Source organism: Leopardus geoffroyi, chromosome A1 (genome assembly GCF_018350155.1).
Source record: "Leopardus geoffroyi isolate Oge1 chromosome A1, O.geoffroyi_Oge1_pat1.0, whole genome shotgun sequence".
Classification (NCBI taxonomy): Eukaryota; Metazoa; Chordata; class Mammalia; order Carnivora; family Felidae; genus Leopardus; species Leopardus geoffroyi.
In genome coordinates this window covers 194,500,384-194,525,845 of record NC_059326.1, presented here as the reverse complement: position 1 = coordinate 194,525,845, position 25,462 = coordinate 194,500,384, and the positions used below count along the sequence as shown (strand labels likewise).

Sequence of the window (25,462 nt, the reverse complement as noted above, 5' to 3'; positions counted from 1 at the left end):
GACAATGTTCTACAAATAGGCAGTTCCCTGCCCAAACTATACAGCGTAGCTCTGCCAACTGCTTGCATGTCAACTGAGAAGTCAGTTACTGTATGTTACTTTCCTTTCAGTTGTAACTACGTCTTCTGTATTCTATTTTTGTGGGGGGTTTTTGTTTTGTTGGTACTTGTTTTATTTTTCACTTTAATTACATGAGGGACAATAGGCGGGGAGGAGAATTTATTCGCCTTTCTGGGCCTTGATTTTCCTCAGATAGAATTCCAGCCTCCTGCCCTCTGGCACAAAGCCATGTGCTCGGCCACGCTGGCCTGATCTTGAAGCCGTGTATGCAAGAAGCTTGCCCGGCTGAAACTGCTCCTTCAGAAGACGCTAATCTTGGCATTCTTTTTCCTGTCCTCCTGCTTCTTTGAATTGTCATTGATCGTTTTGTGTTTCAAATCTCTTTACCTTCGGGAGTCAGTCTGACCCCCTTCTTGCAGCCCAAGGTCAGTGCATGGTGGGACCCCTACCACTATTGGGACAGTGTGTGGTTAATGAGAATGATTCCATTCTTCACCAGGGTTTTGGTGGGACCAGTTGGTTATTAGATGCATCGTAGGCAAAGTCAGTAATCCTTGTTCTGTGTGTATAACATTTGGAGCCCCGGGGTACGTTCCCCACATTCAGCATCCAGGCATGCTACTTGTTGCTGCCTTGTCTGAACAGACTGTGTGCGGAAGGCGGGGGCGGATGGAGGCCAATTCATTGTTGGCAATGGGGCATCCCAGCTCACACTCCCTCTTCTCATGGCAGGGCTGGCACTTGTGTTAGTTGTCCTGAGCGATGCCCATTGCTAAGTGCTGGCTGGAAAGGAGATGCTTTTAATTTTGAAGTATAATAACTCCAAATAGACCTGCGACAATGTTTATTAAACTTTGCCAGAAAACAGGAAGCTCGTTGGACCTTCAGATAAACTCCTGCTTCGTTTCTGAGTTATTTTCTTCAGAGAATAATTTTTAATAATTTTTGCTATTGCAAGTATATTTTTTTTCTCTTTAGGGAGGGCAATTATTAATGGCCCTCCAAGTATTTACTGTACTTTTTTAACCATTTTCATCTTAGTCATTTTTTTTTAAACCTAAGAATTATGTGATTTTTTTATTCCCTCAAACATATCCTCCTGTCACTGACCTATTGTGCTCTGGGTAACTCCTAGTCTTTTTAAAGAGTTCATAGAACGCTAGTAGTCCTCTGTTGCACTAGTTTTTTTTCATTGTGTGTTACAGATTTATTTCCTATTTCAGAGCGTTCATGTTTTGTTTAATTGCCTTGACAGGGAAAAGCAGAGGTAACAGACTATTTTCTTCCCTATCTCTTGTATTCCGAGTCTCTGCCATCCTTTCAGAAGTTTTGTGCTGGCTTGTCGCCTTTGCTTACTCACCTTTCAAAACGGACAATTTCTATTCGAGTCCAAGACGGTAAATACGGTTTATTGGATGAACTGGACGGGTTAAGCCTCAGAGAACAGCTGTATCCTTTCTCACTGTTGCCGTCACTCTGTGTGATGTCAAGCCTCTTTCCTGTGGCCCTGATAGTACTTGAGATATCATAGCTTTTTCTGTCATGTTCAATAATAATAAACAGTCTCATTTCCCAGGCGCAAAAAATTTTCTGTGTAGTCTGATGTCACAGCCTCAATACTGCTTCCGGGTTTAGACTTTTCACCCCCTTCCTCTGCCCCAGTTTGAGCCTGGTTTTGTGTGGATGCTTCCGGTGGAGAAGCTGGGATATAGCAGGTTAGCTTTTCCACTTAATTTGCCTTTTACACTTCATCTTCTACACCACAGATAGGTTGGTGAGAAAAGGGAAAGGACTGTAAACTCAGGGCAGGCAAGGCTTGTAGTCCAGTTGATGTCCTCAGTGCTGGTGGATGAGCCTACAGGGGGCTGGTGTGCGTCCCCACTTCTTGCTCGATGGCATCCTGGGCCAGAACGTGCAGTTTGTGACTATCTGATGCCGATGCCTTCCTTCTCAGGTTAGGCATTCAGTAGTATGAGGCAATATATATACAAAAATACTTGGCATGGCCTGGGTTAGCTATTATTACTACTCTTGCAAGTATGAATGATACTACTGTTGCCACTTTTTGTAAGAGTACTTTTAACTTGATTTTGGTTCATTTTGTTCAAATATGAGTGTAAAAGAGGTGGTATTTAACTAGGAGATCATACCTGCCAACTTGGCACTTAAAATTTAGGGGAAATTGTGTATATTATAGAATGATTGCTCTTTTACATACAGAGAGGAATACCTTGAGTATAATCCCCGTATTAAAAAATATATATCTAGTAACTGAGGCTCAAAGTGGGAAATGGGGCTTGCCTATTCACTAGACGCTAACAACAAGGACTGGAATAGGAAACTTCAACTTCTGCCTCTAAACGTGGGTCTTGGTACCAGTTGTCTCTCCTCCTGAGGGAAGAAGGTGTTTCACATCTTTATGACTTAGTATAGAGGATTTCTGTTCAAACAAAATGACTAAAAAAAAAAAAAGGATTTCTTCTGCCTTGATTCTTCCTGTTGTCTTTGCAGGTAGCCTAGTTGTGACGCAGGCTTTGATGGATAAGGCACCTTTCCCTTAAGGAATGAACTTTGCCTGTAAGGAGCAGCAAATGTTTGTGAACCTTTTAAAAAATAGCCACCAGATGTCACTCTAGACTAGCTTTTGTCAAATACCATATTCATTGTTCTCAAATTTGCTTAAGGGAAAAAAAGGGGATCAAATAAATGCCATGCATCTTAATGTTTCAAGTCATAAGGAATTTTCTGTGGCTATCTTCAGACAGACACCCAACCATGAGAGCCAATCTTTCAATGAAGGAGGATGCTGTGGATTCTGTTTTCCTGGAATTATAATTTAGTGGGGTAGGCAGAATTGGACACGCAAGAAATAAAGACCCGTTACCCTGACCCCTCTGCATGCAAATGGAGTTGAGCCAGACAGCAGAAAACAGAGTGAGTGGAAGGAAAAACTGACAACATTGTAGGGGAGAAAGTCGCAAGTTTTGAAGGATATTTTAGATTAAGATCAATAGAGTACAGGACCTGGGAGAGGCCACTTGGTGAGTTGGGAAGTGGTAGGAAGGAAGGCAAGATTGAAAGCATAGCAGTGTGACTGAGCCAGGCCCCTTGGCCTGTTTGGAGGACTGTGGGAAAGTCAGCCATGCTGGAAGGGGTAAGCAGGAGAAGAGTGAGTTGCAACGCTAACAGTGTCTGCCGATGTTCAGGAGCACAGGTTCTAGAGCTAGGCTGCCTGGGTCCAAATCCTAGCTCTGGCCCAAACTAGTTATTGGCACATGCTTTAGGACATGCTATTTACCCTTGTTTGGCCTCCATTTCCTTATTTATAAAATGAGATAATACCTCACTCACGGGGTCATGGAAAGATTAAGTGATAATATTTTTCAAGCATTTAGAAGAGCGTCCAGCACTTAATAGGCATTTCATTATGTATATGTTGGATAAACAAGGTTCTGCATAGTACAAGGCCTAAGAAGTGAGAATAAGGTTAATGATTAAACACAGGCCTGTGATGTGCCCAGTTCAGTGCCTGTTCATTGAGCACTATATATCAGACATTGGGATAATCTCTGTGTAAAACTTAAAACTGTAATAGTGTGGATGATAACTTCTATATATTGAGCTGTAACTAGGTGCTAAAAACTAACTTGAGCACTCTAATTGCATTACTTTATTTAATCTTCCTTAAAACTTACCAGGTAGGTATTATTATTATCCTTATTTTGTAGATTAGGGAAATAAGACCAATAAGGAGTAATTTGTTCAAGGTCACAGAAACAGTAAATGGCAAAGCTGGGATTTAAACTCCAGAGCCTGATCATTTTAACCACTACACTAAATACCCAAGAGGCATTGAAGAATATTATGAAATCATATTATTTTAGAGCCAAGATGGGTTTACTTGATATTGTAGTTCAGCTCTCCCAACCTATGGGTGAAGAAACACAGTCCCCTAGATATTACAGGATTGGTTTAGGATCATTTGGTGGAGGGTTGACAGTATAAGAATTTATATTTTCCATTCCCAGTCTAGTTCTGATCAAAAGAGGTCTTGAAAGTACACAGCTGAAGAATCAATCCAGTACGTTGTTATTTTTATTTTTATTCAAAGAGACTGTGCTATACAACATCTTTGGCAGGGCAACAAGTGAGAGTACCATGTTTTCTCTTCGCTAGATGGCTATCTAGCAGCAATTTGAAATATTTTTTTTCCTTTACAGATGTAGACTAAAATGTCCCTAGAGTCCATTCACTGTTCTGGTCTCCCTGCGCACAATATGCTGGTCTTTGTTTAGAGCACTCCTTTTTTGTATGATAATCTGTTTTGTCATGTATCTCCCCAGTTACAAGATCTGCTTCCCATGGCAGAACCAAGGGGAGGTTCAGGGATGTCATCTTTCCACAATTTCTTTCACCTCCACCCAATTTTGCCCCTCAACAAATAATTCCATCTAGCAATGATTTTGTGATGCACTCAAAAGTCAAAGTAAGTCACTTCACTTTTCCCAAATCCCCATTCATCCTGTCCCCCTAACTGGCTCTAATTTCTAATGTGTAGAAATTCTGTAGCTGCCATGGATGGCCCTCAAGGCCTGTGAAGATGGGGCGTTCTGGTTCATGTCTGTCCTTTACCAAAGTGCCTGTTGTGGAGAGGACTTTCAATTCACTCCACAAGAAGTAATCCTTTGCTACATGAAGGGAGAAAAATATCAGGCTAAGGCCGTTTGTCATGGTTTTGCTTGTCTGTTTTTTGCTGGCATTTTTATCTTGCTCTGGGTTTGTGTAAACTCTTGTTGCATTACAGAGATCTCTGTTGTTTAGGGCTTCATTAAAGAACAGGAGCAAAGGGTAAAGAGGAAACCTGCCTGGGGAGTATAGCATTTAATCCGCAAATGTGGGTTAGGTAGTGGGCATAGTTTCCCAAACTGTATTCCTTGAGTCACTGGTTTAGTTATGCTAATAACTGTGCAGTAAGGCTTAAGAAGTAATATATAGCCATTTCTTCGTGTCAAGGAGCTCGTTAACGTAATAAAGGCACCAAGAAATTTGGTAGTATAAAAGAGAATAAATTAAATGTGTTTGAACTGTATTTTCCAAACTTCCTGAAAGTGTGCAGCCCCTACTATCTGACATCCTACATGAATACTGCTCTAAGGAACACTGTGGAAAATGCTAGTTTCATTGAAAGAGCATAAGTTTGGATATGTGGAAATACTACTTAGCTGCAGTCAGTCCTACTTGAAATAGGATCCAGGGACTGCAAGTTCCCAAACTTCTTACTACTAGACTGTACTATGTAAGGAGCTCATGCTGAATATCAGTCAATCACATCACCAGGCACTACTGGGCTCAGGTAAGGAATCCATATGTGCTATTTCATGGTCTATTATAAGTCTGACACTTTGAGTAGTATTAGCTGTGGTGATTGTAGGTAAGTCACTTGGCCTTCTTGATCTTAATTTCACTTTCTCTCAAATTATGGGGTTGGAAAATAAACTCTGAGTTCTCTAATTTTAAACTTGGTGATTTTTCAGAGTCCAGAGTTTTGGAACAAAATTGAGTAGTTCTATTCTAAATCTTTGACATAACCCAGGAGAGCCATAAGAATTTGACCTGCATATTCATTTCCAACTAGCAAAATAGCGATGTTTAAAATTCTCATTCTGTCCAAATTGAAGGAGCAGTAATACTAGTCATTCAAAAATACAGTTTTTCCCTTAATGTTATTCTTCAAAGTCCTTCGATCTTCTGGGATACAGAGGCTGATTGTCAACTTCAGCAAAGCTGACTAGTGTTTAAATTGTGCTTGTAATAATGGTGTATCTGTTTCTCAGATGATGAACAGATTTTGTCATAGGCTTTTTTGGGCACAATTGGGATGTGAAATATAGAATGAGGATAACTGGAAGATTGATGAGGATTTTAAAAGCAGCATGGTACTCCAGAAGGAGTGTGTGCTTTTGAGTCATGACACCTGAATTTAAATTCTTTCTCCATTGTGATCACTATCTCTGTGATCTTAGACACTGTCATTAGCCTTTCTTGGTATTCATTTTCTTATCTACATCCTAAAGTACCTATTACTTTTGTAGTTTTTTTTAAAGGAAAGATATGAGTGAGAAAAAATATTAAATTAGAACAGAAGAAGTGCTCAAGGAGAGCAATGTGGACATCATAAAATGACAGCTCCCCAAATATTGGTTTCGATGCAAAGATCAAGCCCACTAACATTGCTCAGATGATTCAATAGAAGACGAACAGAGCTAGAGGTTTGAGGATTTTGGAACCTGTGTTTATAGACCAAGGACAGAGTCAACAGCCTGCACAGGAATAAGGAGAATGTCAGCTATGTGGGCTAGAAAATGGCAACATGAACAAGTTCTATTCTAGTAGGGGATCAAGACAGACCAGAGTGGAGAGTTTAAGAGAGCTCTAACTGGAAGGAGGTTGAAATAATGCTCAACAGGGTGACAAGGCTGAAGGTATCAAGTGAGTTAGTGAGAACTTAGCAAAGTTCTTACCCTACATGATGGAATTGAGTTCACTTAATCATAAGTGAAATAGATAGACCTTTAGGGGGCCTGCAATTAACAAAAGATCCCTCAGTGTTATTTGGGATCTCTCCAGAGTAACAAGTCATAATTTATATAGCACTTTTCAATATCCAAAGCACTTTTGCATACACTATTTCAGTGGAGCATCCCATAGCTAATAGGTCTGTCCATGGTACAGTTGGAGAACCTGAAGCTCAGAGAGACCAAATGATTAGTACAAGGATGCACAGCTGACACTGGGAAGAAGGAAGATTGGTATAAAAATTTAATTCCTATAACTTAGTTTTTCCAAGAATAAAACAGCATCTTTCTCTAAAAGTGAAAATTATCAATTTACATCCATCCTGTTCACTTGTACTAATTGGAAGGGAATTGTGGGAGATAAGTTTCCCTGCAGAGGTCAACAGAAGTGTAGCTGTTGATGCGGCTGACACAGCTTAAGGGTTATGTCTCAAAATAAGCCAATTTGTTGCTATTTAGCTCTAAAATAATGGCCAAGTGCCAATGCAATTACATATTTGGGAGTATTTACACAAATTTGTACAAGTTGAAAAATAGAAGTGCGGGCCTTTATTAGTTGTGGATGGTTTAGGTCAGAGAGGATAAGTAGATTGCACTCAAGCTACCACTTTCTCTTTCCACAACTATGATAGACACCAGTAATTGATCATGATATACTTTTCCATTGGATCCATAGTTCTTATGAGACTTCATAGTTCTTATCAATTTTGTGTTCCTTTTTTTAAATATGAAATTTATTGTCAAATTGGTTTCCATACAACACCCAATGCTCATCCCAACAGGTGCCCTCCTCAATACCCATCCCCCATCCCCCATCAATTTTGTGTTCCTGGCAGGAACTGCTAATTTTTCAGAATTGGCTTATTTGCCATTCCTACTTTAGGCACAGACCTGCCCAATAGTCTCCGTTAGCTTTTCAGTTCAAAGCCATATGTAAAAACCTGTTGTATTTTGTAGGTACAGATGGATCAAGAAATCACACAATATCATAAGGGACTTATATTTTCCCATCTCTTTAGCTCTTCCTTCCTCTGTATTGGTGTTCTTAGTTTCTATGTGGTGACTTGGAGATTGGGGTCACTTAGAGATTACTTCACTGTGATAATTCAACAAACCTCCAAAGAGGGAGAAAATTTCTTTCCCCAGTAAATCCTCCAAAGGCCTTAGCTTCCACTCTTTGGTCTGACTTGTCTTTTGGGATCATTTCTGAACCATTCACTATAGCCAGTGGGGATGTACAGCCTAATTAGCTTACTTTTGGAGAGAGAGGTCTCTCCCTTAATCAGTAAAACTTTGGATTGTGAGTAACTTGTTCTGTGAGTGTTTTCACAAGATAAGCAAACATTTCTAATAAACTTTAACTTGATAAATGAGTGATGTCTTGCAATACGAGTAGTGTGTGACACCAGATGTCATGTGATCACAACTGAGCCAATGTCTCCTCTCTCTCTCTCTCTCTCTCTTGCTGCAGAATTGTGGGTGACTGTCTCCCATGCACGGGTGGTCGGTCTCAGGCCAGGTTTTGGCAGCAATCAGTGATTTTTCAGAAGGTTGGAAGGTGCTCACAACTGGCACTAGTGTATTTTTTGTCCCTTCAAAGCACCTATGGACAGCCCTCCGCTGTTCCATACAAGAGTGAGCTTAGGAATGCTCTGCTTCATTCTGGGTCAGGCTGCCTGCAGATCGAGACACTTTCCTCGGCTGCCTTGTTGCCAGTTACATTCAATACAGTATATGACAAGAGTTTATTAATACTGTACTGTATACAAGGGCATTAAGGAGTCTGCCCTTGGAATCATTGTTGCACTATATGCTAGTTAACTTGGATGTAAATTTAAAACAAAGGAAAATTTAAAAAATGTTAACAATTTTAAAATAAATAGATAAATAAAGAAATAAATACTGTTCTGTAGTCAACATCCATGTGAGCATATACAATGGTCCCCAGGCAGAAAAACATTCCATTGAGCCAATAGATAGCAGTGATTCCATTAGTGATAGTGAGAGTCGTCCTACACAATAACCTTCCTCTGTTTTGTCTCCCTCACATCAGCCACTAAAGTTTTCAAAGGTAAGTGCAGGTTAATCTGTTTATTTTTCTTTAGATTTTGTATTTTGTTATTTTGTTTTATATTACAGTATTATTTTTATATGAATATTTTGGGGTTGTGGAATAAATCATCTGAGTTTCCATGATTTCTTATGGGGAAATTTGCTTTGATATATAAGTGCTTTGGATTACAAGTATGTTTCTGGACCGAATTATGCTCCTAAACCAAGGTTTTACTGCACTTGCCTTTATAGTTGTTATGGTTGTCTGTGGCTGACATCTATTTTATGCTGTTCTGTATATTAAATATTTTATATATTCCCCTGTTCTTAGATTACAGGCTCATTATTTGGAGAACAGGTGTGATTTCTCCTGAACCTCATAATCTGGAATTAGTAAAACGATAGGTTTCCCACAGGAAAATTACACCAGAGGAAAAGGAAATGAATAATCATTTTCTAGGAAGTGACATCACTGCTTTTGGCCACAGTTTCCTATATGCGAAAGAGAAAATATAAATCAGTTGATCTTATGAGTCGCATAATTATTTTAATTTTCCATGAAAAGGGGAACTGTACTTTGTATCCTTTTCTGGTATCTATTAAATATTTTACATAAAAATATATATGCACATACATATGTCCATGTGTACATGTATTACTCATACAAGGTAACTGAAACACAGCGAAGTCACCAGAATCCCACTAACAAATATGACAGGGCCAGTTTTATATTTCCCAGTGGACTTTTTTTTTTTTAACTGGATCATGCTAAAATATTCATGTATATCTTACGTTTTGCATATTAACCCTTTAAAAAGATTTTATAATGTGTGAAAATCTCTTTAAAAATAAGCTATAACTCAAAGGTATGTGTCTCAAATGCTGTAATTTTAGGTATTATTACCAGAAGTAAGCAGGTAGATCAGAACATTGAGAAGAATGAACATGGGAGCAAAGACTGGATCTGTGTCATCATTTGGGGAGGGAATAATTAGTTTAAAAAGCCTCTATCTGCCTTGACTGCCTTTCTGTCTTGCGACCCTCCTGCTTCTGCGGGCGTCATTTCATAAATGGCTTCTTCACCCCATACTTAAAAGGATCTTCATTCTAACCCATTAAACAATAAAAATGTGGCCCTTTTCTAGAAAATGGTCTCTCCTACTTCCCTGGCTATCATCCCTAAGATAATAAGCTAATATTAATACAAATTTAGATTGGAGCAGAGTTTTTGGCAACTTTTAAATCCTATATTAAGTCCTGTGTATTTCAAATCAAGTTCACTTGTTTTTATTTTCAGTCTCAGACACACAGATACTGTTAGCTAAGAATTTGAAATCCAAACCATGGGCCTAACACAAGATACTCTCTCATTCATGTGAAAATCACTTCTCAAATGCTTATTCTGTGTAAAGCTGGGTGATACATAAAGACAAATTGCTGTCTTATAGAGATAAGACCCAGGCATAAATCATTACAGTACAAGATAGATGGTAATATGTGCTGCGGGTGAGGAATGAATGGGTTGCTGGGGGGAGGTAAGAGTATATAGAAATTACTGTGGTCTAGATGGACTAAAGGGGTGCTTTGCTTGGACATCTTCTGGCTACAAGTAAATGAGTTACTTCAAACGTGCCCAGGCTAAAGTAAAAATCATGTTCATGTTTAATTCTGGAAAAAAGGAAAGATTTCATGAAGGAGAAGAGGTTTAAGCTGAGCCCTGGAGAGGTGACTAAGATTCAGAATTATGACCACTGCAAGAAATCTTGCTAAAGATTCCTATCCTCCCAGAGAAGGAACACTTTAACCCATTCACAGTTAGCTTGGGGTAACAGCCAATTGTTAGAATTAAAAGTAGCCACCCTGATACTGATGCTGATTGAAAGAGGAAATGCTAAGCATAGCCGCTGCCTGAGGAGTGAAGAAAAAGCCACAGGAGCTGAAGAGCACATCCTGTGTCAAATAGTTACTAAGAACAAGGAGACACCTATAAATTTAAAAGAGAGATCTATAGATTTAAAAAGACATTTTAAAAATAAGACAAGGGGCTCCTGGGTGGCTCAGTCGGTTGAGTGTCTGACTTCAGCTTGGGTCATGATCTCACAGTTGGTGGGTTCGGGCCCCACATCGGTCTCTGTGCTGACAGCTCAGAGCCTGGAGCCTGCTTCGGATTCTGTGCCTCCCTCTCTCTCTGCCCCTTCCCCGCTCACACTCTGTCTCTTGAAAATAAATAAATGTTAAAAAAAATTTAAAAATATATAAAATAAAAATGAAATAAAATAAGAGAAAATTGGGAAGGCAGTAGGAAGGCCAGTGATACAAGTGAAATATTTGGAAAATGGATGTACCCTTTTCTGAAAATGAAATGGTCATTCTATAGACAAAAGGAAGGACATGCAAAGGGACGAAGTGGTCTGTGTTTTCTCACCCTAGATAGGCTCTGTTCTGGGTACTGAGAATACAGCAGTAGACAAGAAGTCCGGGCTCTCAGGGAGACTATCTTCTAGTGTGTGAGAGGGAACAACCGATAATTACATACGCAGTGTGTTTTTTGGCAACCTCTGTCTCAGGGCTAGAGTTTGAATCCTTTCCAAATAATCTACCCCAACTATCCATTCTAGTTCTTAGTCTTAATTTAAGATCTTTATTAGCAGTCATTCAGTAATATTTTTATTATTTCTTTAATTCATTCATTTATACATTGATTCAACAAATATTTAAGCACCTCTGATAGTCTAGGCATTGTGATGGTCATTAGAATACAACAGGGAACAAGATGGACAGTGAGCCTTGCCTTAAAGGAACTTGTTTTCTAGAACAAAGCTATTCTAATAGAACTTTCTACAGCGATGGAGATGATCCATATTTGTGTTGTCCATTGTGGTACCCACTAGCTACTATGATTATTAAAGTATAGCTAGTGTGATTAAGAAACTGAATTTGTAATTTTATGTATCCTTGAACAATACAGGTTTGAACTATGCCAGTCCAGTTATATGTGGATTTTTTACAGGACAACCCTGTATATGTATTTTCTCTTTCTTATGATTTTCTTAACATTTCTTTCCTCAAGCTTTATTGTAAGAATACAGTATATAGTACATATGAGATAGAAAATATGTGTTAACTATTTGTTATCAGTAAGACTTCCAGTCAACAACAAACTACTGGTAATTAAATTGGGGGGAGTCAAAAATAATAAGCAGAGTTTTGATTGTAGGGGGTAGGAGCCCCTAACCCCCTAGTTGTTCAAGGGCCAACTGGAATTTTAATCTAAACATAAATAGCCATATGCAGCTAGTGAGCTGCAAGCCAGTGAGCTACTGAGTTACAAAGCATAGTTCTATTGTCTGCCACTCACAGAAAGAGTGATCCACAATAAACCGGTAATACTTAAAGGAATAATTACAGATTACCTTGGGTGGGATGAAATAAGAAAAATGACTTCCTGGGGCACCTGGGTGGCTCAGTTGGTTGAGTGTCCAACTTCAGCTCAGGTCATGATCTCGCAGTTTGCGGGTTCAAGCCCCGCATCAGACTCTGTGCTGACAGCTCAGAGACTGGAGCCTGCTTCAGATTCTGTGTCTCCCTCTCTCTCTGCCCCTCTCCCACTCATACTCTGTGTCTCTCTCTCTCTCTCAAAAATAAATAAACACTAATTTAAAAAAATGACTTCCTAAGTTAGAGAAAAATGAGAGGGAATGTATTTTAAGGGTTGATTGGGCAAAACATGTTACCACATTAACTTGAGATCGGAAGATTGACTAAGAGCCGATTAGAGAAAGACTCTCAGGAAACAGAGGGAAGAACCCACTGATAGGGAAATGGCTTGGCATGTTTGATGGACTGAAAAAGTAGTTGGAGACTGCTAAGAAGTGGTGTTTACAAGAAAAAGTTGGAAAGGAGGCAAGAGCCCATAAGGTAGAAACCAGGCAGTGTGTGTGCTGATTCCATGCTATCTCCTGGGGAGTACCTGGGTCTCTTTTCCAGCACCATGGTCACTTCCTAATCGCTTGTTTCCCATGGAGCCCACATTCCGGAGCACCTCACAGCATCTACCAATTACATTCGATCATCTGCCTACTCTGTTATGTGATTAACTATGAAAATAACCTTGCCCATCACAAAACAAAAACTTGAAATTAGACAAGGCCCATGCTTGCAATAATTAAAACAAACTAAATACTAATTTAACAATGTTGTTTTTGAGGTGCTTGAGTAGCTCAGTTGGTTGAAGGTCCGACTTCAGCCCAGGTCATGATCTCTGATAGTGTGGGTTTGAGCCACTGGTCAGGTTCCGTGCTGATGGTGTGGACCCTGTTTGGGACTCTCCCTCTCCCTCACTCTCTTCCCCACCCCACTCTCTCACTCTCTTTCTCTCTCAAAATGAAATAAACTTAAAAAATGTTTTTAATAAGATTTTAATCAATTATAAATGACTAAATGTAAGAGAACTGTTCTTTTCATTTTTTTAACGTTTATCTATTTTTGGGACAGAGAGAGACAGAGCATGAACGGGGGAGGGGCAGTGAGAGAGGGAGACACAGAATCAGAAACAGGCTCCAGGCTCTGAGCCATCAGCCCAGAGCCTGACGCGGGGCTCGAACTCACGGACCACGAGATCGTGACCTGGCTGAAGTCGGACGCTTAACCGACTGCGCCACCCAGGCGCCCCCATTTTTTTAAAACATTGTTAGAAGGAAAGTAGCTTATGAGGCCTGAGAACATTTATTTCCTGAAAGCTTTTGAGAGAAAACACAGAGGAAGTCAAGAGAATAGAAAATTGACTTAAAATAGCTTAACTATTTTTTTTTATTTTTTTTTAACGTTTATTTATTTTTGAGACAGAGACAGAGCATGAACGGGGGAGGGGCAGAGAGAGAGGGAGACACAGAATCCAAAGCAGGCTCCAGGCTCTGAGCCATCAGCCCAGAGCCCCACGCGGGGCTCGAACTCACGGACCCTGAGATCATGACCTGAGCTGAAGTCGGACGCTTAACCGACTGAGCCACCCAGGCGCCCCTAGCTTAACTATTTTTAAAGATGTCAATCCTTGATTTGGAGTTTCTTCTCTAAATGTATAGATAATCAGACTATAGAGATTAGTGATCTATGCATGGAGATAGTCATTATGCAGATGAAATGCCTATGGTACGGGGTGCAGGCAAATAGCTGTTTTTCAGCTGTCACTTTTGTGAGCTTCACTGATTTTAAAAATTGTCAAGAACTTGGATTTTAGAAGGTAAATTCTTCTGGCGAAATGCTTACATACTTTATCTGTCGAATCATGGGATAATTGTTTGGGTTCTAGAGCCAAGGAAATCACCTTTAACTGCTAAAGAAAAAAATATGAAATGTCATTACGCGCTTTGTTTTCTAGAAATAGAACTTTCAGCAAAAGAGCAGTATGTAGTCCAGATGTGCTAATTATTAATCTCTTATGATTAATTTTGACTTGAACGACAGTTTAGACCTCTCATCCTGTCTAATCCAACACCAAACGTGTATCTGTATTCTGTATTGGCAGGTTGTTTTTCATAAACGAATGTGATACTAAATCGAGCATATAAAGAAGAGCATGTATTTTGAGCTAATCGTCATACCAGAAATACCAGGCTGTAGACTTGCCAAAATTCTTTCACAAGCATTTTGTCATTGCATACTCTAACAGCCTCATTAGAAAGGAAGGTATGGCATGAGGCGTAATCTGCCTCTTACTTACAGGGACCCTGAAGTCCCCCTCTGTCATGTCCTGGGAGATTGAATAAAATAGGGACATAATTTGAAGTTAGAACACAGGCCATTTGCCCTTCTTTTTCCTCTTCCTCCTCTCCCCTTCCCCTCCCCTTCCCCTCCCCTTCTTCCTCATCCCTTCTCCCTCCTCCCTGATGGAGGAAAGAAGAGTACAGATTCTCCTCTATACCTTCTTTAATATTTAGTGTCATATGTTGGCAAAAACACAAACGAGGTGTAACAGTACCTTGGATTCAGAGAAAGAAAAGTCTGTGTCAATTAGGAATCTTGGTATTATAAGCAATCAAAATTTAGTGCCGAGCTTCCCCTGTGAGAGTGGTCAGAGAAGCACAAGCTTGCCCCTTGAGCTACATCTTTGCACATTGAAATGGGGAGTGTGGTGCGTGTAAGGGGAGTGGGGATGGGGGTTGCTAGGCATGACAGCTGAGAGGGAGAGCTCCTTGGCCCCTGCATTTCCTGAAAAGAGATTTTCTTCTGTTAGGAATCACATATTTCCTGTGCCCACCCCAGAACCACTCTTCAGATCTTGAGCAATGGAGTGCTAGTGCGGGTCTGAGCTACCTAAACATGGAGTGAGTGGACGAGATGACAACTTGAAATAGGGGACTGTTTATTGCTAGATTTACAGTGAACATGTTCTGGGTGGTCCTCTACCCAAATCTTACTTTGCTGACCCTCTCATAAATCAAGCCTCTAATCTTGACTTTTTTTTTTTTTTTTCAGTATCAAGAGTCAATCCCCTTCCCTAACTGTTCAGGGAACCAGAATTCATCTCTCTGCTTTGCTCTCATAAGGACTCCCCAGTCACAAATGCCCAGAGGGGAATTGGGCTACTCCAGATGGCTTTGATCCATGCCAGTACTCTTCATTATGTAAACTTTCCTTCTGACAGATCACGCGGAACATGTCACATCTTGAAAGAGGAGTTTCCATTAACTACTTTACTGCTGCCAAATGGAATCAGTGTATTATGTGGCCCCCTGCCAGAGAGACAGAGAGAGAGAGAGAGAGATGTTTTCTCTGTTTGCAGCACCAGCCTAGCTCTCACCATCAAGCTGAAGCCTCCTGTTTTCCAAAGATCAGTGGATTTCCTACCTTGTGGGGGATGAAGCCTCTTAACTTTTTTAGCAAGGGAAGGTTACATAGCCAATGGCAAAAAATGAGAATAGAATCCAAATTTTCTAACTGGCAGTATTGTGCTCTTTCTACTGTATACTACTTAACCTTTAAAATCTGAAGTGCTCTTTTTAAAATGTGAATTGAGTAAAGGATATGCATTTGTTTTGCAATAAAACTTGGCCACCGTCTTTTCTTCCTTCTCACCTCTCTACCATATATGGTCAATCAGTACATTCTACTTATTTTGTAGCTTAAATACTTCAAAATATTTTTAGGTTTTTTTTTTTTTTATCTCTACTATCTAGTCCACGGATTTGTATTTATCATCTAGAACAGGTACTCAATACATATTGGTTGAAAAAAATTAACTGAATATTGCCAGCTTTATACTTTAATCAACTTATCCAATAATTTTGTGTTTATAAAACCCTTCAAGCCAAACTGTAGACTTACAGTTAGTCACAGCTAAGGATGATGCAACATGTATTCTTATATTATTTGTGTTTAGAATTGACAATTTATGGTTCCAAAAACATCTCTGAGGAAGGTCTCAGCTATCTAGCAAATCCTAACAAGATTCTTCATTTGCCATCCTACTATCCATTCTTTTTTCCCCTTTATATTTTTGGTTCCTAACATAAACTTATTTTGGTTTCATTAACTAGTCCCATATTCCCATCTAGTCTTATACCATGTTTAGCCCTGCCTTTGTGTTTTTCCTGAGACACATTTAAGAACAGACTTCTCTCTGCTGACAGTTCTTTAGTGACACCAACTTTATGGAATATAGCCATAACTAGAAAAATGAGAAAACTAGTTTTCTGATTATTCTAATGTATCAGAGTACATTACTAAGTATGATGTACATATAATTTTTTTCCTAATCTCCTTCACTTTTTTCACCCATTCCCTCCCCTCCCAACCTCCCCTCTGGTAACCATCTGTTTGTTCTTTATAGTTAAGAAAAAAATTTTTTTTGGTTTCTTTCTTTTTTCTCCTTTGTTCACTTATTTTGGCTGTTAAATTCCACATATGAACAAAATCATATGGTATTTGTCTTTCTCTGACTTATTTCACTCAAAATTATACTCTAGCTCAATCTCTGTTGTTGCAATAGCAATATTTTATTCTTTTTTTATGGCCGAGTAATATTCCTGTGTGTGTGTGTGTGTGTGTACACACACATATACCACATCTTCTTAATTCATTGGTTGATGGACACTTGTCTTATTTCCATAGTTGGGCTATTGCGTACCATGCTGCAATAAACACAGAGATGCATATATATCTTTGAATTAGTATTTTCCTATTTTTTGGGTAAGTACCCAGTAGTGTGATTACTGAATTGTAGGATAGTTCTATTTTTGACTTTCTAAGGAAACTCCATACTGTTTTCTAGAGTGGCTACACCCATTTGCATTCTCACCAACACTTGTTGTTTATTGGGCTTTGGTTTTAGCCATTCTGACAGATGTGAAGTGATATCTTATTGTAGTTTTGATTTACATTTTCTGGATAGTGTCTGATGTTGAGCATCTTTTCATGTATGTGTTGTCCATCTGTAGGTCCATCTGTAGGTCTCTTCATGTCTTCTGCCCATTTTTAAATTGGATTTTTTTTCTTTTTGTGTGTGTGTGTTGAGTTGTAGAAATTCTTTATATATTTTGGACAGTAACCCCTTATTGGATATGTCATTTGCAAAAATCTTCTCCCATTCAGTATGTTATCTTTTAGTTTTGTTGATTGTTTCCTTTCCTGTGCAGAAGCTTTGTATTTTGATATAGTCCCAATAGTTTATTTTTGCTTTTATTTCTCTTGCTTCAGGACACCTATGTAGAAATATATTCCTATAGTCAATGTCAAATAAATTACTGCCTGTTCTCTTTTCTAGGATTTTTATGGTTTCAGGTCTCACATTTAGGTCTTTGATCCATATTGAGTTATTTTTGTGTATGGTGTAAGAAAGTGGTCCAGTTTCATTCTTTTCCATGTAGCTGTCCAGTTTTCCCAACACTGTTTGTTGAATAGACTGTCTTCTCCCCATTGCATAATCTTGCCTACTATGTTGAAGGTTAGTTGACTATATAACTGTGGGTTTTTTTCTGGGCTTCCATTCTGTTCCGTTGATCTATGTGTTTGTTTTTGTGCCAGTACCATGCTGTTTTGATCACTACAGCTTCGTAATAAAACTTGAGGTCTAGAATTGTGGTGCCTCCACTTTTTTTTTTTCTTTTTTAACATTGCTTTAGTAATTCAGGGTCTTCTGTGGTCCCATACAAATTTGAGAATTGTTTGTTCTAGTTTTGTGAAAAATGCTATTGGTATTTGGTAGGGATTGCACTAAATTTGCAGATTGCTTTGGGTAATACAGACATTTTTAACAATATTTGTTTTTCCAATCCATGAGCATGGAATGTCTCACCATTTCTTGGTGTCATCTTAAAGTTCTTTCATCAGCATTTTATAGTTTTCAGAGTACAGGTCTTTCATCTCTTTGGTTAAGCTTATTCCTAAGTATTTTATTGTTTTTGGTACAATAGCATATGGGATTGTTTTCTTAATTTCTCCTCCTGCTTCATTATTAGTGTACAGAAATGCAGTGGATTTCTGTCATTGATTTTGTATCCTGCAACTTTGCTGAATTCACTTATCAATTCTAGTAGTTTTTGGAAGAATCTTAGCATTTTTTTTGTATATAGTAGTATGCCATTGCAAATAGTGGAAGTTTTACTTCTTCCTTGCCAATTTGGATGGCTTTTATTTATTTATGTTGTCTAATTGCTGTGGCTAGGACTTGCAGTACTATGTTGAATAAAAGTGAGAGTGGGCATCCTTGTATTGTTCTTGACTATAGAGGAAAATCTCTGTTTTATCCTCATTGAGTATGATGTTAGTTGTGGGTTTTTCATATAAGGCCATATATGTTGAGATATGTTCCCTCTAAACCTACTTTGAGAGTTTCTGTCATGAATAGATATTGTACTTTATCAAATGCTTTTTCTGTATCTATTGAAGTGATCATATGATTTTTATCCTTTCTCTTATTGATGTGATGTATCATGTTGATTGATTTGCAAATTCCACTTATCATGGTGAATAATTGAATGACTTTTTAAATTTATATTAGATTCAGTTTGCTAATATTTTAAGGATTTTTTTTGCATCTATATTCATCAGAAATATTGGCCTATAGTTCTCTCTCTCTCTCTCTCTCTTTGTGGTGTCTTCATCTGGTTTTGATATCAGGGTAATGCTGGCCTCATAAAATCAATTTGGAAGTTTTCTTTACTCTTCTATTTTGTTTTTGAAAAGTTTGAGAAAAAAAGGCATCAACTCTTCAAATGTTTGGTAGGATTCCCCCTGTGAAGCCACCTGGTCCTGGATTTCTGATTACCAATTCAATATCATTGCTGGTAATCAATCTGTTCAAATTTTCTATTTCTTCATGCTTCAATTATGTTTCTAGAAATTTATCCCATTTCTTCTAGATTGTCTAATTTTTTGACCTATAATTTTTCATAATACTCTCTTAGAATCATTTGTATTTGTGTGGTGTCAGTTGTTATTCCTCCTCCTTCATTTGTAATTTTGTTGGAGTCCTCTCTGTTTTTTATTATTTATTTTTATTTTATTTTTTTATGAATATAGCTAGAGGTTTGTCAATTTTATTATTTTGTTTTTTCAGAGAACAACCTTCTGGTTTTATTTTCCTGTTCTATTGTTTTTTTGTTTGTTTATTTCTGTGTCCTGTATTTCTGTTCAAATATTTATTTTTCCATACTTCTGTTTGTTTTGGGTTTGTTCTTCTTTTTCTAGCTCCTTTAGGTATAAGGTTGGGTTGTTTGAGATTTTTCTTGCCTCGTGATATAGGGCTGTATAGTATATGTGCTGCCGAAGCGAGCACGATATAGGGCTGTATAAACTTCCCTCTTAGAACCACTTTTGCTGCATCCCAAAGATTTTGAATCATTGCATTTTCATTTTCATTTCTCTCTCTGTAACTTTTGATTTATTCTTTGATTTTTTGGTTGCCCTATTCATTATTTAGTAGCATGTTATTTAACCTCCACGTATGTGTGCTCTTTCCAGATTTTTTTTCATGTGGTTGACTTCTACTTTCATAGTGTTGTGGTCAGAAAAGATGGATGGTATGGCTGATATTTTTGAATTTGTTGAAACTTGGTTTGTAGCCTGATTAATGATTTGTTCTGGAGGATGTTCTGTGTGCACTTGGAAAGAATGTGGATTCTGTTGTTTTAGGATGGAATGTTCTGAATATATCTGTTAAATCCGTTTGGTCAAGTGTGTCATTCAAAACCATTGCTTCTTTGTTGATTTTCAGTTTGGATGATCTGTCCATTGAGTAAGTGGGAGGTTAAAGTCTCCTATAGTGATAGTGTATCACTATCAGTTAATTCCTTTTTGTTTATTATTAACTGCTTTATGTAGTTGAGTGTTTCCATGTTGGATGCATAAATATTTATAATTGTTTTATCTTCTTGTTGGATTTCCCCCTTGATTATTATCTAGTGTCCTTTGTTGTCTCTTGTTACAGTCTTTTTTCTAAAGTCTGCTTTGTCAGATATAAGTATTGCCGCTCCAGCTTTCTTTTGACATTACTTTGCATGATAAATCTTTCTTTATCCCCTTGCTTTCAATCTGTATGTGTCTTTGGTCTGAAATGAGGCTCTTGTAGACCGCACATAGATGGGTCTTTTTTTAATCCATTTTGTCCCCTATTTCTTTTGATTGGAGCATTTAGTCCATTTACATTCAATGTAAGTGTTGATATATATGTATTTATTGCCATTTTACTACTTGTTTTATGGTTGTTTTTGTAGTTCTTCTCTGATCCTTTCTTCTCTGGCTCTCTCATAATTTGCTGGCTTTCTTTGGTGATATACTTGGATTCCTTTTTCTTTATTCATTGTATATATATTACTGATTTTTGATTTGAGGTTTTATCACTAGGTTTGCATATAACATCTGCATGTGGCTATCTATATTAAGTTGGTGGTCGTTTAAGTTTGAACTCATTCTTTACTTCTCTCTCCCCCACATTTTAGGTATATGGTTTCATATATTACATCCTTTTATTTTGTGAGTTCCTTGACCAATTTTTATATACACTTATTTTTTACTGCTTTTGTGTTTTCTATTTTTCATACTTTTACTTTTGTTCTTTCCACTCAAATAGTCCCTGTTAACATTTCTTATAGGGCTGGTTTAGTGGTCATGAAATCTTTTTCCTTTTGTTTTTCTGAGAAAATCTTTATCTCTCCTCTGTTATGAATGATAGCATTACTGGATAGAGTATTCTTGGCCACAGGTGTTTTTTTTGTTTGTTTTTTGTTTTGTTTTGTTTTTGTTTTTTCCTTTCAGCAGTTTGAATATATCATGCCACTCCCTTCTGGCCTGCAGAGTTTCTGCTGAAAAATCATCTGGTAGCCTCATGGATTTCCCTTGTATGTAACTACTTTTTTTTTTCTCTTGCTACTTTTAAAATTCTTTATCACTACTTTTGCCACCCTATTTACTATGTGTCTTGGTATAAATTTCCTTGAGTTGATTTTGTTGGGGGATTTCTGTGCTTCCTGGATCTGGATATCTGTTTCCTTTAAATAAATTATTTTCTGCCCAGTTTTCTCTCTCTTCTGGGATCCTTATAATATGAACATAATTACATGTATGTACATTTACATGTTACATTATTACATCTATGGTGTCACTTAATTTCTAAAGTCACTTAATTTCAAAATTTCATTTTGCATATATATTTTTTTCTGTCACTTGCTCTGCTTGATTTCTTTACTCTGTCTTCTAGGTCACTAGTTTGCTTCTCTGCTTCCTCTAGCCTGCTATTTATTCCATCTAATGTACTTTTACTTTCATTTGTTGTGTTCTTCATTATTGTTTCTTTCTTATCTCTTTGTTAAGGGTTTTGTTCTTGTCCTCCACTCTTTCCTCAAGTCCAGTGAATATAATCATTACTTTAAATTCTATATAAAGCATATTACTTATATCTGTTTTGTTGAAGTCTCTTGCTGTGGTTTTGTCTTATTCTTTTATTTGAGACATATTCCTCTGTCTTCTTATTTTGTCTAACTCTCTGTATGTTTCTGTTTCCCACTGTTTCTCCTGCTCTTGAAAGTAGTGGTATTATGACAAAGAGGTCCTGTAGTTTCTTGAGGTGAGGTGTCCCCTGTTCATTGGAACCTTGCATTTTAGGGGATGTCTCCTATGTGTGTTGCGTGTGCCCTGCTGTTGTGTCTTGGGTGCTTTTCCCTTCAGTCCAGTTGTCCTACAAGGGTATCTTTGCCTTTTGAGGGAAGTGTTTCATCTCTCTCAAGATGGGGCATGCAGTTTTAACAAAGTGCATGCAAGTCTGCTTGTGAAACGAGCTGCTGCCACTGCCACTAGGACCAAGGCCCCACAAAGTTCCTTAGTAGGGAATATCAGTGTTGGCAAGGTTTGTGATGGTCTTCTGGGGCAGAGAATTTGCAGTGCTGGGACTGAGGCAAATATGACTGAAGAAGGCTGGTCCGTTGAAGCACAGGGGAGGGGGCAGGGGGCTGTGTATGCAAATTAGGTAGTGATTGTTGGTGCTGTGCTGGTTCCCACAGGTGGCCGTGCTGGGGGGTTATTGAGGGAGATAGCATCTGCCAGCTCCTTTGTTCCCAGGAGTCTCCCTGTGACCCTGCCCCTCCAGGACACAGTCTTAAATTAGTAAATTACTCTCCCTCCTGTGTGCCTCTGTTTTCAAACTGCTGCTTCTACACTATAACTCCACAGGCTTTTTGTTGTCCTGTCTCTATAAGGTTAGGAGCTCAGCTTCCTATTGCCCTCAGGTCTCTCCCAGAAGCAAGCCTGCTAAATTTTAGAATTCCAGGCTTTAAGTCACACTGGTTGTAGGAACTCAGGAAATTCAGCCCCTTTCACTTTCACAGCCAAATGTTACATCTTCCTCGTGCAGACTTCCTGGTGTGATAGTCTGTTTCTCTCCCTTATCCATGCCCAGGGCTCCCTCATCCCTCCATGGCCCCCACCCTGTGGAAGGCTATCATCCAGTTAGTTCCTACCACATCTCTGCCTTTCCTACCCTCTTTAATGTGGAATCTTCTCTGCCATTAGTTGTGGCATTTGTTCTGCCAGTCTTGGGATTGTTTTCTGGATTACTTACACTTACGTGAGGGTTATCTAATTGTACCCATGGGGTGAGGTGAGCTTAGGGTCCTCTTACTCCACTATCTTTAAGTATGATGTACTTAATTTATAGGGTGACCTAAATGCTTATTCAGAGATTTTTTTTATTCCCTTATATATCATTTCAAAATATTTTTTACTTACCTAAAAGTTAGTGGCTTAGATCAACAAAAGTTAATTATTTTTCATGAATCTGAGGTATACTGAGCTTCATTCGGCGGATCTGCTTCATGTGAGCTGAGGCCTTGCAAATGGCTACCTTCAGCTAGGATCTAGAATGTGGCTGCAGTGCCCATTGAGACCTCCAGGGTCTCTATCTTCTTGTGGGCTCTCATTATTCCACAGTCTGTTCTCAGTTTCCTTACAACATGGAGGCCGGCTTCCTAGGGTGTCGAGCTGCTGAGGGCTAGGTCCAGCACTAGCATAGCATAACCTCGGGAGAATTCTGTTGGTCAAAGCAAGTCATAGAGCTGACCCAGATTCAAATAGATCTGCTTGTTGATGGGAGGAATTGTAGGTAGCCATAGGTGCAGATAAAATAATGCCATTTTCTTAGAACTTATAAGATAAAGAAGTACAATTCAGAATGTGGAACTAAAGGCAGAGATTTTGTTCCATTAGTGTCTGCGTTGGTGTGAGCATGTGTGAAGGTGGGTGGTGGTAGTGGAAAACACGTAAACATGTAAAAGGTTCAAGATTTCCCAACGTACAGCACTTTGTGTATTTAATGTGAAAGCAAAAAGCCTGTTGGGTCCCCAAGAGAATTAATATGTGTGTTATTGCATAATCATTTATGTACCTGACTCTAAGTTATCAAGAAGGAGGCTTATCTAGTTACATGTATGTTCTGTCAAAGCACCTGAGGAAATGTTTAATTTACTGTATTGTAGAGATTTTACAGGGAAAAGGGCTACTTTATGTTTCAGGACTCAAAAAGATAAATTTTAATTATGTGAAATTAACTTATGGATAATAATATTTTTTCCCATCCATATCAGGGAGAAAAAGAGTCTTCTCTGTAATTTTTGAAGTTTATTCTTTAAGCACAGTCTTGCATGTATAGTAGGTGCTTGGTAAATGCTGACTAAGATCAGGCCATAAACAGAAGCTACAGGGATGTTACTGTTCTATCCAAAGGCAAATTTCCTATTGAAGAGTTTCCTTACAGCTTCTAAAAATATGAACAATAGACTTTTCCACAGAAGTAATGGTACCTGGGTGGATTAATTATCTTTTTGTTCCATTAACTTGTGGCGAATATGCAGGGCCCATAGCATAGAGCCAAGAAAGGAATACCAGTCATGGTTTTGTTGCAGATCATGAGAAAGAAAATTGGGTTAATGAGAGGGCATGGGGATTCAGCACCATAGCCCATGGTGGAGCACACCAAATAAAGAGGATTAGATAATGAGTAATAGCATGAGGGAGGAACAAAATGCATATTCTGAAAAATCCATGGGTAACTGAGCAATTTCTAGCAAAGGAGACAGAAGGTAAATTCTCACAGGAAGAAAGATGGTTTTCATATTTTAGAACTGGACTCATCTCTGACTTCTGCTCTGCTCAGCCATTAAAGGAATGCCCAGAACTAAGGATGAGCTGACATTTAAACCACTGACCATGTGTGTAGAATCTGTGTTCTTTAAGAATGAGCCTTAGAAGTCTCCATAGTCTGGTTCCAACCTCATACAAAAGTTTCACACTCAGTGTTCATGACACTCATTTTTCTAGCCTCTGCTTGGACATGTCCAGTGAAAGGAGACCCATCCTTATATTACAGGGGTTGGGTTAGTTTAAAATGCAATTTCTGAAATTAGAAAGGCTTACCTGAATCCTGGATTTATAATTTATCAAGTGCTTTCCTTGAGAAAGTGACTTAACGGCTCTAAATCTCTGGCTGAAAATGCTGAGGGTGGGAGGGAGGGATAGTTCTGGCATCATAAGGTGGATATGGGGGTTAAATGAGGTAATGAAAGGAAACCACTTACCAGAGTACCTGGCCCGTATTCAGTCCTCTGTAAAAGTTTTAGTTTTGTTAATTTGGTCCTACAAAAATTCAACATTATCTTTTCTCTGAAATAGTCACTTGAAAGTATTTTGCATCCTTATCTCTTTAGATGTTTGCAGTAGCTCTGTGTTGGAGTCATTATTGTTCGTACTCTTCTAACGAGAAGACCAAGACCTAAACTCTGTGCTAGTGTCATTTCTCTGTGTGCATTTTCTTTGTCTTGCAGACAAGGAATACAATTTTATCTTGGTATTAAGTCTTGCGAGGCAGGAGCAGTTTAGACAAAAAGTGCACCCCCCCTCTTTTTTTTTTTTTTTTGTTCCACCCCACCCCTGGATGTCAAATAATTGCATATTACTTAGCATCTAAGTAATTGTATCCATTAAAGGAAAGACTCCGACATAAGTCATCTTGACCTTGGAAGATGGCCCCTTTCCTGGGGGTTTTGTACTTAAAGTCTGACCCTGAGAGCTACTAGGACTTTTCTCACCAAAAGGAATTCCGGTCATCAGGGAACAGGTATAAATAGACTTCAGGATCATTAAAGTTCACAACATGTGGGCAGCTAATTTGTTCTACCTCCATAGACTGATGTTCTTTTTCCTAGGTATCTGGAGGCCAGGGGAAAATTCTGGCTATTCAGTAGCTACAATTTTATTAAGGAAGAAGTCTGGAATATTTAGACATGAACAGA

General features: G+C 38.5%; 1 pseudogene; it reads right to left on the bottom strand.

Annotated features, from left to right (window-relative positions):
• Positions 1-219: 219 nt before the first annotated feature.
• Positions 220-830, bottom strand: LOC123605162 (annotated as a pseudogene).
• Positions 831-25,462: the final 24,632 nt, after the last annotated feature.